This window comes from Megalopta genalis, chromosome 1, assembly GCF_051020955.1.
Source record: "Megalopta genalis isolate 19385.01 chromosome 1, iyMegGena1_principal, whole genome shotgun sequence".
NCBI classification, from domain to species: domain Eukaryota; kingdom Metazoa; phylum Arthropoda; class Insecta; order Hymenoptera; family Halictidae; genus Megalopta; species Megalopta genalis.
The window spans coordinates 32,271,687-32,284,319 of NC_135013.1; the positions used below are offsets into that span (position 1 = coordinate 32,271,687).

Here is a 12,633-nt window from a genome sequence, read left to right on the forward strand (position 1 = left end):
TAACACTTATAAAAGTTACAAATTCAAATTGCAGCTGTAAAGTAGTGTTCAGCGAAGCAAGAAACGATACGTAATGGCACTTCGCATGTCGTTATGCGAACTGATAAGCTGTTTCAGCCAGTGCATACGGGGACGCATGAGTTTATGAAAAATTATTCATATATTTTATTTGTTTCTTTTCCTCTGACCCGATCTCAAAATATTCTGAACATAAAATTACAATTTACACAGTCAATGATCGCTGCTTTTTTCCGCACGACGAATATACTCGTCGTGATACAAAATATCGCCATTTCTCCACGACGAGTATACTCGTCGAACACAGCTAAAACTGATCAAAATACAGTGTCTCGAAGTGCAAATAAAAAAAGGTGTACCTTAGAATCTTCAAACCTCTATATCAAACACAATCGTGACAGAAGCGCTCAAACACAGTCTCGTTAATTTTACTCGGTTACGGTTCGCGGTTCAATTATACAGCAATCTCTCTCTAATTGACGCCCAGATTGCGCACAAAAATGGACAATTTGGAAAGAGGAGATACGATCATTCGAGCCTTGCGGTTTACTTTTATAGTTATAAATTGTCAAGAACTATGAAAAGAGAGTTGCGAGGCTCGAATATATCGTATCTCCTCTTCCCAAATTCGCCATCTTTGTGGACAATCCGTGCGTCAGTAAGGGAGACATTACCATACCCAGTGGCGTCTCCCGCCGAGTCGAGCAAACGAGCCCGGCGTGTCTGCAAGCTGCGCGACGCGAGTCCCAGGTAGCATCTCTCGCGGAAGACAGTCGGAAAGCATTCGGAAAGCACGCGTAGAGCAGCGAAAGGGGTTCGCGAGCCGAAAGGGGCGCGCGAGTTCCCTTGCGATCCGTGCAATAAAAAAGTCAAGGCGAAACAATATAATTAACGAGATCCTCGAAGCGCGGGAGCAGCGAAATCGTATAATTGTGGCGAGGGGTCGTGGAAAGAGGGAGGAGGGTTCATCGGTTCGCGGACGGGGGAGACCGGGAAGGGTGCTCTCTGGACCTCTGCGTCGTCGTCGTCGACGTCGTCACCCTCCGCCGAGCAGACGTATCGAGCGGAGAAGACTTCCGTTTGTTTCCCGACCGGCAGGAATTACCCTGGATTCGCGTCCCCCTACGGTGCATCCGACGCCGGGGGGATGTGGGACGACGGAGGCAAGGGCGCGCGGGGGTGTTGTTATCGCGAGCGCGGTCTCCTTCGGTCGTCGGAGCGGGATCCGAATCGGAACGAGTCGCTCCGCGGGGAGCCGAGTGGTTAGACAGCGGGAGAATCCTTTCGGTTGCCCTACGGCGACGAGGATGTCGCGATGCATCCCCTAATTGAAAGCGACGATGCGACGCACCGTCCTGGGACCGCTATCGAGCACTCGTTTATAATCTTCTATACGTGTCAGCGCGCATATCCCAAGCCAAGCGGCAGACATCGAATCTTTCACACCCCGAATGCGGCCGCCTGTTTTCCGCCGGGTTCGTTTCCGCGATCCGGTCACGTAGCATGCTGCGCTTTCATTCATTTTCATCGCTGCGCGCCGAGCAACTATTTACGCGTCGCGACGACCGGCACCGTCTTTAACCTTACCGCGCGCTTAACGGAGGGTCAGAAAATGTCCGCGGAATTCTAAACGCGCATTTTTCACTCCTAACGATGTTCCTTCATCAAGTTTTTATAGTAATTATATTAATTATTGTTATATTATTATTATAATATTATAATATTATATATAATATATATATAATATATTATTATATTAATTATAACTTCGCGGTTACCCGATTATAATAATATTTTCACTGAAGATTGCTAGGTTATTTACGTGTAATTTTTAATTATTGTAAATGTTAATTATTGTACATGTCGCAATTTAACAAATCGTTCTATATATTGTATCTTTCATAATGCCTCATTTTTTTCTCATGAAAACATATTCTTCGGTCTTGCATTTATTATCGTATCAACAGTATAAATAAATATATAGTTCGAACAGAAAAAGCACTGATTCGTATATAGATACAAAATGATCCACCCTTAAGCAGTCCTTAAACCTTCGAATACCTTAATCGTCCAAGGGTTAAGCCGGCTATTTAGATACCACTGTTAGTTTCAAATAACCTACTACATTCTTGTTAGGAAGTAATTAAGGACGAGTTCGTAGAATGCGCCACTCATAGTTTCCTGTGTTTCTAATTAACGGATAATTATGTTTATGGTCGTAAGCTGTTTTAACTGAATCATCTATGTATAGTAAATTCCCCCTAATTTTCCTTCGGCTTTTAAATGGAGAATTCTGGAAGAGGATCATTAGAACCTTGCGCTTCATTTTTATAATTACTGATAATCATATCACTATAAAAATGAGCCGCGAGCTTCGAATATCTCCTACTCCCAAATTGTTCATTTTTGCTTACAAGCTGAAGAAAAATTGGGAATAATTTGCTGCATTTCTTAATTTCGATTTTGGCTGCTCTATGTAATTCCTTGATCCGGGTATCATAGCTATTGTTCAGGATAATGCTTGGTCCTTGTCCCGTATGATTTGTGCTTCGTCGAATTCCCGATTTTTCTGCTATAACTGTACATATAAAATAATAGACGCTGTATAAAATAATAGAAATACAGTAATGTCTCCCTAATTGACGCTCACATTGTCCACAAAGATGGACAATTTGGGAAGAGAAGAGATACGATTATTCGAGCCTTTGCGACTCGTTTTTATAATTATTGACGATCGATAATTATAAAAAAAAAACGAGCGGCAAAGCTCGAATAATCGCGTCTCCTCTTCCCAAATTGTCTCTATTTTAGTGCACAATTTCGGCGACAATTAGGGAGACATTACTGTGTAACGCCGTTGAATAAAAATGTATTTCTACTTTTAACAATTCTAAAAAGTTTGGAAATAACATAACGATCTTGTCAAAATTGCTCCGACGTCTTCACTCTGGCGTCTTCACTTTGTATTTCACCGATCCATTTCTGTCATAAATGTGTAAAAACCGTAGTCGATTCGCGATACATTGAAATTCAATCGTGATAGAATAGCAAGGCACGTTTTGTATTCTATTTCTGAATGTACAGAGTGAGAGAGAGACAAGAAAGAGACGTTTTCGTTCAAGGACGGAACATCGGCTTTAAGTGGACGGAAACGCGAGGCGATTCGATACGCGGTCAACGCGTTTCGAGATTACCACGTTTCGCGAATAACGTTTTAGGCACGACGCGCCACTACAGTGGCTTCCGCGGATGTCATCTTTCAGAACGACACGCCACTATAGTGGCTTTCGCGGATGTCATCTCTCTGGACGACACGCCACTATAGTGGCTTGCTCTAGTAGCTCACTCGCTCATCGTTTGAACCAAATAATCGTCTTCATACGCATTGTTTCACACTTCTTTTGTCTTCGCATCGATTTACAACAGTCTACAGGGTGTCCCAAAAATGTCTCGCAATCCGGAAATGGCGGGTTACTCGGATCATTTGAAGCAACTTCTTCCTTTACAAAAATGTTCGCCGAGGCACCGTTAACGAGTTATCAACGAAAAACAGTGACCAATAAGAATCGAGTACGGCTGACGCGAGGCGGCCCAGCCAACCAGCGCGCGAAGCTCAGTTCCGCTCATTGGCTCGATCGCCTCGCGCCAGCCGAGCTCGCCTCTCATTGGTCACGGTTTTTCGTTGATAACTCGTTAACGGTGCCTCGGAGAAAATTTTTGTAAAGGAAAAAGTTGCTTCAAACGGCCCGAGGAACCCGCCACTTTCGGATAGCGAGACATTCTTGGGACACCCTGTATATACGGACAGAATATACAGTATCAGACTCTGTACAGTACATATCAGACTCTGCCGTCCAGAGAAATAGCATCGCGCAGAATTCAGCCGTACCTAAAAGGTTAACGCGCGCGGCACGGCTCGCGGCGAGCGCGAGCGCAAGAAACGCGCGGTCGCGGAGCGCCGCGGCGTCGAAAGCCGGGACCGAGAAAAGAAACGCGCGCCACCCTCTCGCGAGCAACGAGCTATCCGGCTCGCGATAATTGTTTAGATTGGCGCGCGTCAAGGATTCCCTTGTTATTTCCGAGTGCGCACGCAAACACAGCTGCGCCCGTCTCTCTCTCCGCACGCATACCGTTTCGTCTCGTGTGCCAGACAGGGGAGAGCACGCGTCACACCGGGACCGAAAAGTGGCCGTCCGTTCGACGGATTGCGAGAGATCGGTCTCTCGTCGGCCGACGAGTCCGCGCGATCAGCGCACCGGGGACGCACATGTGGCGTCCAACGACGTCCCTCCGTGAAAATTCAATCGCGCCGGCAATAAATTTTCGCTGCTGTTACCGTAAAAATGTGTTATATCTGTTATCGTATATCGAGTTAAATTTAATTGGACTAATATAGTGCCGCGAAATCGAAAGCGTGAAATTTTTTGCGCAAGTTTTACGTATGTCGAACCCGGGCTTCGAATGCCCTATTGTGACCATAATTGCCTCCCGATATCTGCTCGCGTGAATATTCGGTCTCTCGAATGTCGCCGTATCGTTCGTGAGTTGCGTTCCGCCTACGTGTGTGTTTTGTTTAAATATGATCTATTTATTCATTATGCTCTACTTTCGGTCAGCTCTGCTGCCTGAATATTATTTTAATAAATGTAAATAGAGATAATTTGACGATAATAATTTAACGATAATAATTTTGCATCACCTACGATGTACAACTGACTTTATGTACCAAAGGGTTTGTATCCGTTAATAAATTAATTAATTAAGATAATTCTGGCAGAATATTATATTATATAATAATAATATAATAATAATAATAATATATATAATATAATAATAATAGATAATATCATATTATATTACTTTTTTCTTCTTCTCTATTTATCTCTTTATTGCTTCAATTTTCCTCATATTATCTTTTTATATATTTTCACTCTACACTATGCAACGATTTTCCCGGTAACATGAATAAACTATAACTATTATTGCCATTACAATAATGCAATTTCGTCTTCGCAGAACGTGTAATTGTATATAATCGTATATCCGGCAGAACGCCGGAAAGCGAACGTACGATCTTTGAAAAGGTTCCCCGTGTTTCGATCCATGTTTCTGTACAGTTTTCACTTTCCTAAGTGGTGTACCGATCTAAAAGATGTCGAACGAGCTTTACAGAAAGCCGGGAACGTTAGAATTGTCTCGATTCAATGAACTATGGCGTGCAAGGGGTTCCGAAAGCTAGCATGCTCGAGGGCTCGAGCGTCGAAGCCGAGAGAAACTGCGTTCGAAATCGCTAAAAGCATTTTGCACATTACTCTTCTATTTCGCTAGCACCGGCACGGCCTGCGGACCCGTTCGATTGTTATAAATGTTCCTCGTATTTCCAACTACGTTTCCCTACAGTTTCACTTTCCTGTTCGATCGTGTAGTACTATGTATAATAAATTCTCCCCAATTTTCCTTCAACTTGTACGTCAAAAATAAGAAGAGAATACATTTGTGGCAGAAAACAATTTGACAAGATCGTTAAATTATTTCCAACCTTTCAGAACTGTTGAAAAAAAGAACACATTTTTATTCAACGGCGTTGTTCTTGCGATAGACCTATTATGTTATACAGGGAAGCACAAATCAAATAAGCTCCAAGCATATCACCCTAAACAATAGCTATGATACCGGAATCAAGGAATTACATAGAGCAGCCGAAATCGAATAAAAAAAATACAGTAAATTCTCCCTAATTTCCCTTCAGCTTGTACACAAAAATCGGAAGACGATACATTTGTAATACATATATATATATAACTTTTGACAAGATCATTACATTAATTCTAACTTCTTAGAACTGTTAAAGATAGAAACACATTTTTATTCAACGGCGTTGTTCTTGCGATAGACCTGTTATCTTATACAGGGACGTGAGAAAAATCGGACATTCAATGAAGCACAAATCATACAGGACAAGCTCCGAGCATCATCCTAAACAATAGCTATGATACCGGAATCAAGGGGTTACATAGAGCAGCCAAAATCGGAACGAAAAAATGCAGTAAATTCTCCCTAATTTTCCTTTCCTTTTCCTTTCCTAATTTTCCTTCCACAAAACTGAACAATTTTGGGAAAAGGAAATACGATTATTCGAGCCTCGCGGCCCATTTTTATCCTCGTCAAAAATTGTCATATATTGATGAACCGATCGTCAAGAAATTACAACAACGAGTCGCGCTCGAATAATCGCATCTCCTCTTCCAACATCGCCCATCATTGTTCGCAAACTGTAGGAAAATTATAGAGAATTTGCTTGCAGTCCGTCGGACGTCCTACAAGTTCGCCTTTTCGAGGAGGCTAGAGAAGCGCCGTAATTGCCTTGATTCGATGAACCACAATGTCCGACGTAGGTCGTTAGCGTGCGTTAGCGAGCGAGCGCAACCAAAATATGGAGTCCACCCGCACGGTACATAATCGAATCTTGCGAATCGCCCAACAGCGCGTCTCGTCCGCGTGTGCCCCTGCGATCGTGTGTTTATAACGGCGCGTTTAACGTTCATCATCGATCGCGCGTTCTGCCGGGGCCGTAGCAAATCGGCCCAGATCCGTGTTCCGTGCGGATCGATCGGAAATGGATTCGAACGAGCCTGAGAGACTAGGCGCGGAAATAAAACGATCGTTCGAGGGGATAGATGGCTCCGTAAACGAACGGATTAAACGGCGCTCCGAAGGCAGAAACGGCTGGAATATAAGAACGAACCGAAGGCGGAAGGAAGCTGCAGTTAATTTCCTGTCTGCGACGCGTCCTGTTCCAGGTACGCTCGGCGCGCCGGGGAAAAAAAATACCGTGGATCGCGACGGATCGCGGAAGATCGCGGAATTAGGGACGCCGTCCGCGATTTCCGCGTCGCGAGTATCGTTTTTACGGGACATCGATACCTTAACCTTTTCAGTACGGCTGAATTCTGCGCGATGCTATTTCTTTGGACGGCAGAGTCTGATATTTTATATTCTGTCTGTATATACAGGGTGTCCCAAGAATGTCTCGCAATCCGAAAGTGACGGGTTCCTCGGGCCATTTGAAGCAACTTTTTCCTTTACAAAAATTTTCTCCGAGGCACCGTTAACGAGTTATCAACGAAAAACCGTGACCAATGAGAGTCGAGCTCGGCTGGCGCGAGGCGATCGAGTCAATGAGCGGAACTGGGCTTCGTGCGCCGGTTGGCTGGGCCGCCTCGCGTCAGCCGTACTCGATTCTTATTGGTCACTGTTTTTCGTTGATAACTCGTTAACGGTGCCTCGGAGAACATTTTTGTAAAGGAAGAAGTTGCTTCAAATGATCCGAGGAACCAGCCATTTCCGGATTCCGAGACATTTTTGGGACACCCTGTAGACTGTTGTAAATCGATGTGAAGACAAAAGAAGTGTGAAACAATGCATATGAAGACGATTATTTGGTTCAAACGATGAGTGAGTGAGCTACTAGAGCAAGCCACTATAGTGGCGCGTCGTCCAGAGAGATGACATCCGCGAAAGCCACTATAGTGGCGCGTCGTGCCTAAAAGGTTAAGAGAGAGGTGTATCCTCTCGATCGCGCTCGATTTTCGCCGCGATTCATGCTCGCGAGTTCGACACGTTCTAACGAGAGCCGCGGAATCGAAGTTTCCGAACTTCGCCGGCTGACACGAAACTCCGGACATTGATACCAGAAACCTTCGGTTAGGCTCCTCGCAGAAGCGTTCGCCGCTCGCCGATGATATAAAAACACGTATCGGAAGAATAATAATAGCTGACGCGCGCTGTTTTCTTTCGAAATTGTTAATTCAACCCTTTGCACTCGAAGCCATTTTAACTGTGAAGCTAAAGCAATTTTTCTGACTTATAGTATTTCCATTTTGTACGACAAAGTGCATGCTATATTATTATATTATTATTTATACTATACATGCTTTATTACTATATTATTATTATTATGCATTCTATGCATATGAAATTGAGTATTGCGGTGACTCGTAGCAACAGTTACACTTTTAACAATTTTTTAAAATCTAAACATTGTTAACACTATGCCGTCCGCAGATCTTGGATATGATTCTTTTATTTGTCGCCGGCATAATAGCTTGGAAATTTTAGATTAAAAAAAAAATCTCGAAGATGGCGGTAATATAAATTCCTAAAATTAAGACATGTCATCTAAGAATTTTCGTACTTAATTCTTAGTTAAATAAGCACAATGCTATAGTTATTTTGCTGCCTTTTACCACCCAAGAAATATAGTTCGAATGTTATTTCAGATTTTTAAAATGGCACCAAAGTAGTACCACCGGCATACAACAGATAGGACGGCATAGTGTTAATATAAAAATCATCTTGGAACGTGATACAACAATTTTACCGGTGCTTCGAAGTCACCACTCGAGTGCGAAGGATTAATAAGCGTCGCCGAAAGTACACCCCCGCGCGGTATTTAGCCAATTTCAACGCCTGTGCTCGTTGCTTACGCAAAAATCCTCCATTCGAACCGAATTCTTTTACAACGGATTCGACGATCCGATCACAAAGGTCCGCACGCGTGCCGATAAATTCATCGACGAGCTCGGAATTTTCAGCTCTTTCTATTAGCTTCGTTACGCGTCGTTAGTTCCCGACCGATCCGAATTTCATCGCGCCGTGTCCGTTTTATTCCGGCCGTTCGATCGAACGAACGGATAAATATCGTTCTCGTGTAAAAATAGACGATATTCTTTGCTTCGAACGGCATTAAAAATGTTGACCGAACCGTTATTTTTGTTCATTTTTTTTTTTCAAAGACCCCGCGCATCAACGGGGTCGGCATTGTTTCGCGTCGTTAGTTTCTCGGTCGGCGTTAAAACCGGCCGCCGGAGAATTGACCGACCGCCTCGCCTGCAGTCCGCTGCTCGTACCAGAAGTTCGCGCGGATGCGGTTGTTTATCTCTTTCGATCGTATCGATCTATTCCGCAAGCGTGTCCCCGAGCTCGATGTGGTGTTCATACAATGGAGAGCAGCAGAACGGACGGTCAGAGTTCGAAGGACAGCGAAGGGCAGCGGAATCTCGGTTTCGGTGAGGTTGATTGATTTTCGCGAGAGAACGCAACGGGTCTTGGGGGCACAGGGGAGAAGTGACACGAGTAAAGGGTAGTTAAAAGACCGCGTGACTAGCGAGACGCGAATGGGATGGCGGTCGCGCGGAGGGGTGAGTAGAGGGGCGGCTGGTGTAGACGCGAGTAGAACAGAGCGGAGCAAATAGAGAGAGGGAGAGAATGAGAGCGAGAGAGAGAGAGAGACAGAGAGAGGGGGAGAGGGATAGAGAGAGGGATAAAGAGAGGGAGAGAGGACAGAGCGGAGCAGAGCAGAGCAGATTCGATGGCCGGAGCGAAGGGTGAATGCCGGTGGCAATAGCGAAGGTAGGTACGGAGGTGAAAGTAGCAACGATAACGGTAGCGGAGGGACGAGCCGAAGGGTGAAGAAGGTGGGTCGAGCGTGAGAGGCGCCGGGAGAGGAATAGAGAGGAATAGAGAGGGACGGAGAGGGACGGAGAGGGACGGAGAGCCAGAGGGAGCGCGAGAGAGAGCAAGAGAGAGCAAGAGAGAGCGAGGGAAAGAGAAACGGAGAGCGGGAGAGAGCGAGAGAGAGAGCGAGGGAGAGAGAAACGGAGAGCGAGAGAGAGCGAGGGAGAGCTAGATAGAGCGAGGGAGAGAGAAACGGAGAGCGGGAGAGCGCAGGCGTCGCGGAGACGGGCCGAGCGAGAGGGCTCGAAACGGTGGATGACGTTGGTCGGCGGGGGTGGAGAACCGAGGGAAATCGCAACGGCGATCAATACTTCGCCACGCCTCGCGCCACCACCTACCCTGCCGGGGCAAAACTTGACTTTCCCGAGCATTTTGTCCGTCGGTCAACAATGCCGACCGTCTTCGATGCTTTCGTAACGTTCGCGCTGTCGAGACGTCGATTTTCCACCACGTCGACGCCACACCGCGTCGTCTACTACCGTCGGCCTTTCTTTTTCGGACGCGGAACCGCCGCCGCGACGGAACGCGCCGCGTCGTTCCGGACGTTCACCGAGAACGGTTCTCTTATCCGGGGATCAGAATCCGCGCGGTCGTTACCGAGAAAACGGAACGTCCGTCTGGACGGGCGCGATAAAAAAAAAAAGAACGTCGGGAGGCATCTAGGTGCGCGTGACCCCGTTCCGCGGGGTCACGATACGGGAGAAAAAACGCGAAAACACGAGAGGGCAGCACGGTACGACCGAGGAAATAGGTGTCCGCCGTGTGTGTCTCTTTCGGGACCTGCTTTCCGCAGGGCCGCCGCAGAGCGACTCGCCGCGGTGCGGAATTTCCTCTCGAACCGCGAGAGATCGTCTCAACGAGAAACGAATCAGTGTTCTCGATTTCACGGATACATGATAGAAAACGTTTTCTTTTTTTCCTTTTTTCTTTTTTTCTCCAGCAAAATCGCAGGTAGGAAACGTCGGCGCCCGCGACGCGGAGGGGTTGAGTGGAACCGGAAGGGACGAATGGGAGCAGCAGCTCGCCGCCTATCGTCTCGAGGAACGTGAATGAAACCGTAACCCGAAGCCGACGGGCGAGAAGGTTCTTCCTGGGAATCGATTCGCGGAGCGAAGCTTAGATATCGCGGATCGCGATCGGCGCGGATTCGGGGGCTGATCGCCGGAGAGCGTGGCTCGCTCGCGCTTTCGAGCCGGCTCGGGGACACGTGCACGTCCCGGCGAAATTCGTCCTCGCCACGCCCAGTCGTCACGCGGCGTCGAAATCGCACGCGAGGCGAGCCAGAGATTTCGCGGGGCACCGCCGCGTCAACGATAATCCGCGCGCAGCTCGAAATACAGAAGGAGTCAGACAGGGTTATCGGACGTGAGTTGCGAAAACGTGCGAGGAGGAGGAGGAGGAGGAACACGGGGAGGTTACGCGGCGATTCTGAACGAGACGTATCGACGAGACGGGTACGGAGGGCGGGAACCGATGGAGAACCGCTAGACGAAAAGGAGAGGCGCAGATTCCGATTGTACGTGGACCGGCGGAACGGGCCAGCGGGATAGGTTAACGACACGAGTGCGGTTAAATGGAAGCGCCTTGGATATCGATCGGGTTCGCGTATCGGTGCCGGTCGCTCCGCCGTCCAAATAAAGGGACTCGAACCCGGACTCGGCACTCGATTTTCCGCGAGCGACGGAACATGCGGAGGGAAGAGAGCGAGCGAGAGAGAGAGAGAGAGAGAGGCGATAAGGGGACAGACGGTGGTCGCGAACAAGTGGCCGACGCGAAAGCGAAAATAACGCGTGCCACTGGCACCCGGCCGGCGATGCGTTTTAAGGCAATGCATGTTCCGCTCGCACCGTCGCACCATAACAGGTTACGAATCAATCGGTTTTCCCCGACGAAATGTGCCTCCGGGGTCGGGAACGGGACGGAGTGGAGCACAAGAATTGAAAAGGGGCGACACGGGAGAACGAGCGAACGAAAGAACGAGCGCGGCCGAGCACGTACGTGTGCGTGCGAAACGGAACGAAACCGTGGAGCGAGACGGACAGAGTGGCGAAAGAAAGATAGAGAGAGAGGGATATACGAGAACTGGCGACGTCGGATCGGAGGTTAACCTGTCAGTTGACGGATCGATGATCCGAGAGACCGTTGGTTCGCAGAGAGCGGATTCACGGACAGAACGACGGAGAGAAAGGAAGACGGAGACGGGAACGGAGTCGTGGAAAGAGCGAGAGAGAGAGAGAGGGAATGCAAGAAAGAGAGGGAGAGAGAGAAAGAAAAAAGACGGACATTATATAATTTGGAGTACTCACCTGGGATGGTGGATGGATGCGTGGCAGCCTCGGACGGTAGCGTTAGTCGGCGACCTCGAAACGACGGGTTCACTCGGTTCACCGTCCGCCGCACCAAAAACGAAACCTCAGAATTTATCACGAAAACATGATCGTCGAACTGTGATGGAACGGGCGAGGAAAGAGCCCACTGTCGAAGCACCAACACTCGATGACGTCATTCCACCAGCGGCAACATGGAGCCCGAAACGCGATAGGACGCGATAGGACGCGGGCTCGAGAGGTTCGAGTCGAGTCGGGTCGGCCTCTCGTTCGTGTCCGACAGCTGTCCCCCGAGCTAACCTCAAATCGGCGCACGGTTGCCCTGCGCTGCTAGACTCGCTCGCGTTCTGTCTGTCTCTCGTTCTCGCTCGCTCTCTCTCTCTCGCTCACACTCTTTCTCTCTCTCACTCTTGCTCACGCTCTCTTTCTCTACCCGTCTCACACACTCTCTCTCTCTCTCTCGCTCACGCTCTCACTCGCTCTCTATCAGTCTCTCGGTCTCTCGCTTTCGGCGTCGGTCTCGCTCGGCTGCTGCACTCGCGCTGGTCACCGCGCGAACCCTCTCGACCACGACTGACAACGAGAGACAACCGCCTACCGTCCGACACCTCTTTTCAAGCTCTTGTTTGCTCCGGCTTTGGCGGCCTTGCGGGACTCGACTCGAATCCGCTCCTTTTCCACGTGATTTCCGAGGGAACGCTAACAGAGGGCGGTCGCGCGCGCGCGCACCGCGACTGCGATTCCTTCACTGCGGGAATCCCGATATTCGAAA

The 12,633-nt window shown here is 48.1% G+C and overlaps 1 protein-coding gene across 1 annotated transcript in view; it reads right to left on the reverse strand.

Annotated features, from left to right (window-relative positions):
* The window catches only part of bsk (mitogen-activated protein kinase dJNK), an 85,869-nt gene extending 73,888 nt beyond the window's left edge, over window positions 1-11,981 (reverse strand). Inside the window, exon 1 of the mRNA XM_033465762.2 lies at window positions 11,841-11,981. The gene's annotated coding sequence lies outside the window, so the exon portion shown is untranslated. The remainder of the gene's footprint in view (window positions 1-11,840) is intronic.
* Between the last annotated feature and the right edge of the window lie 652 nt (window positions 11,982-12,633).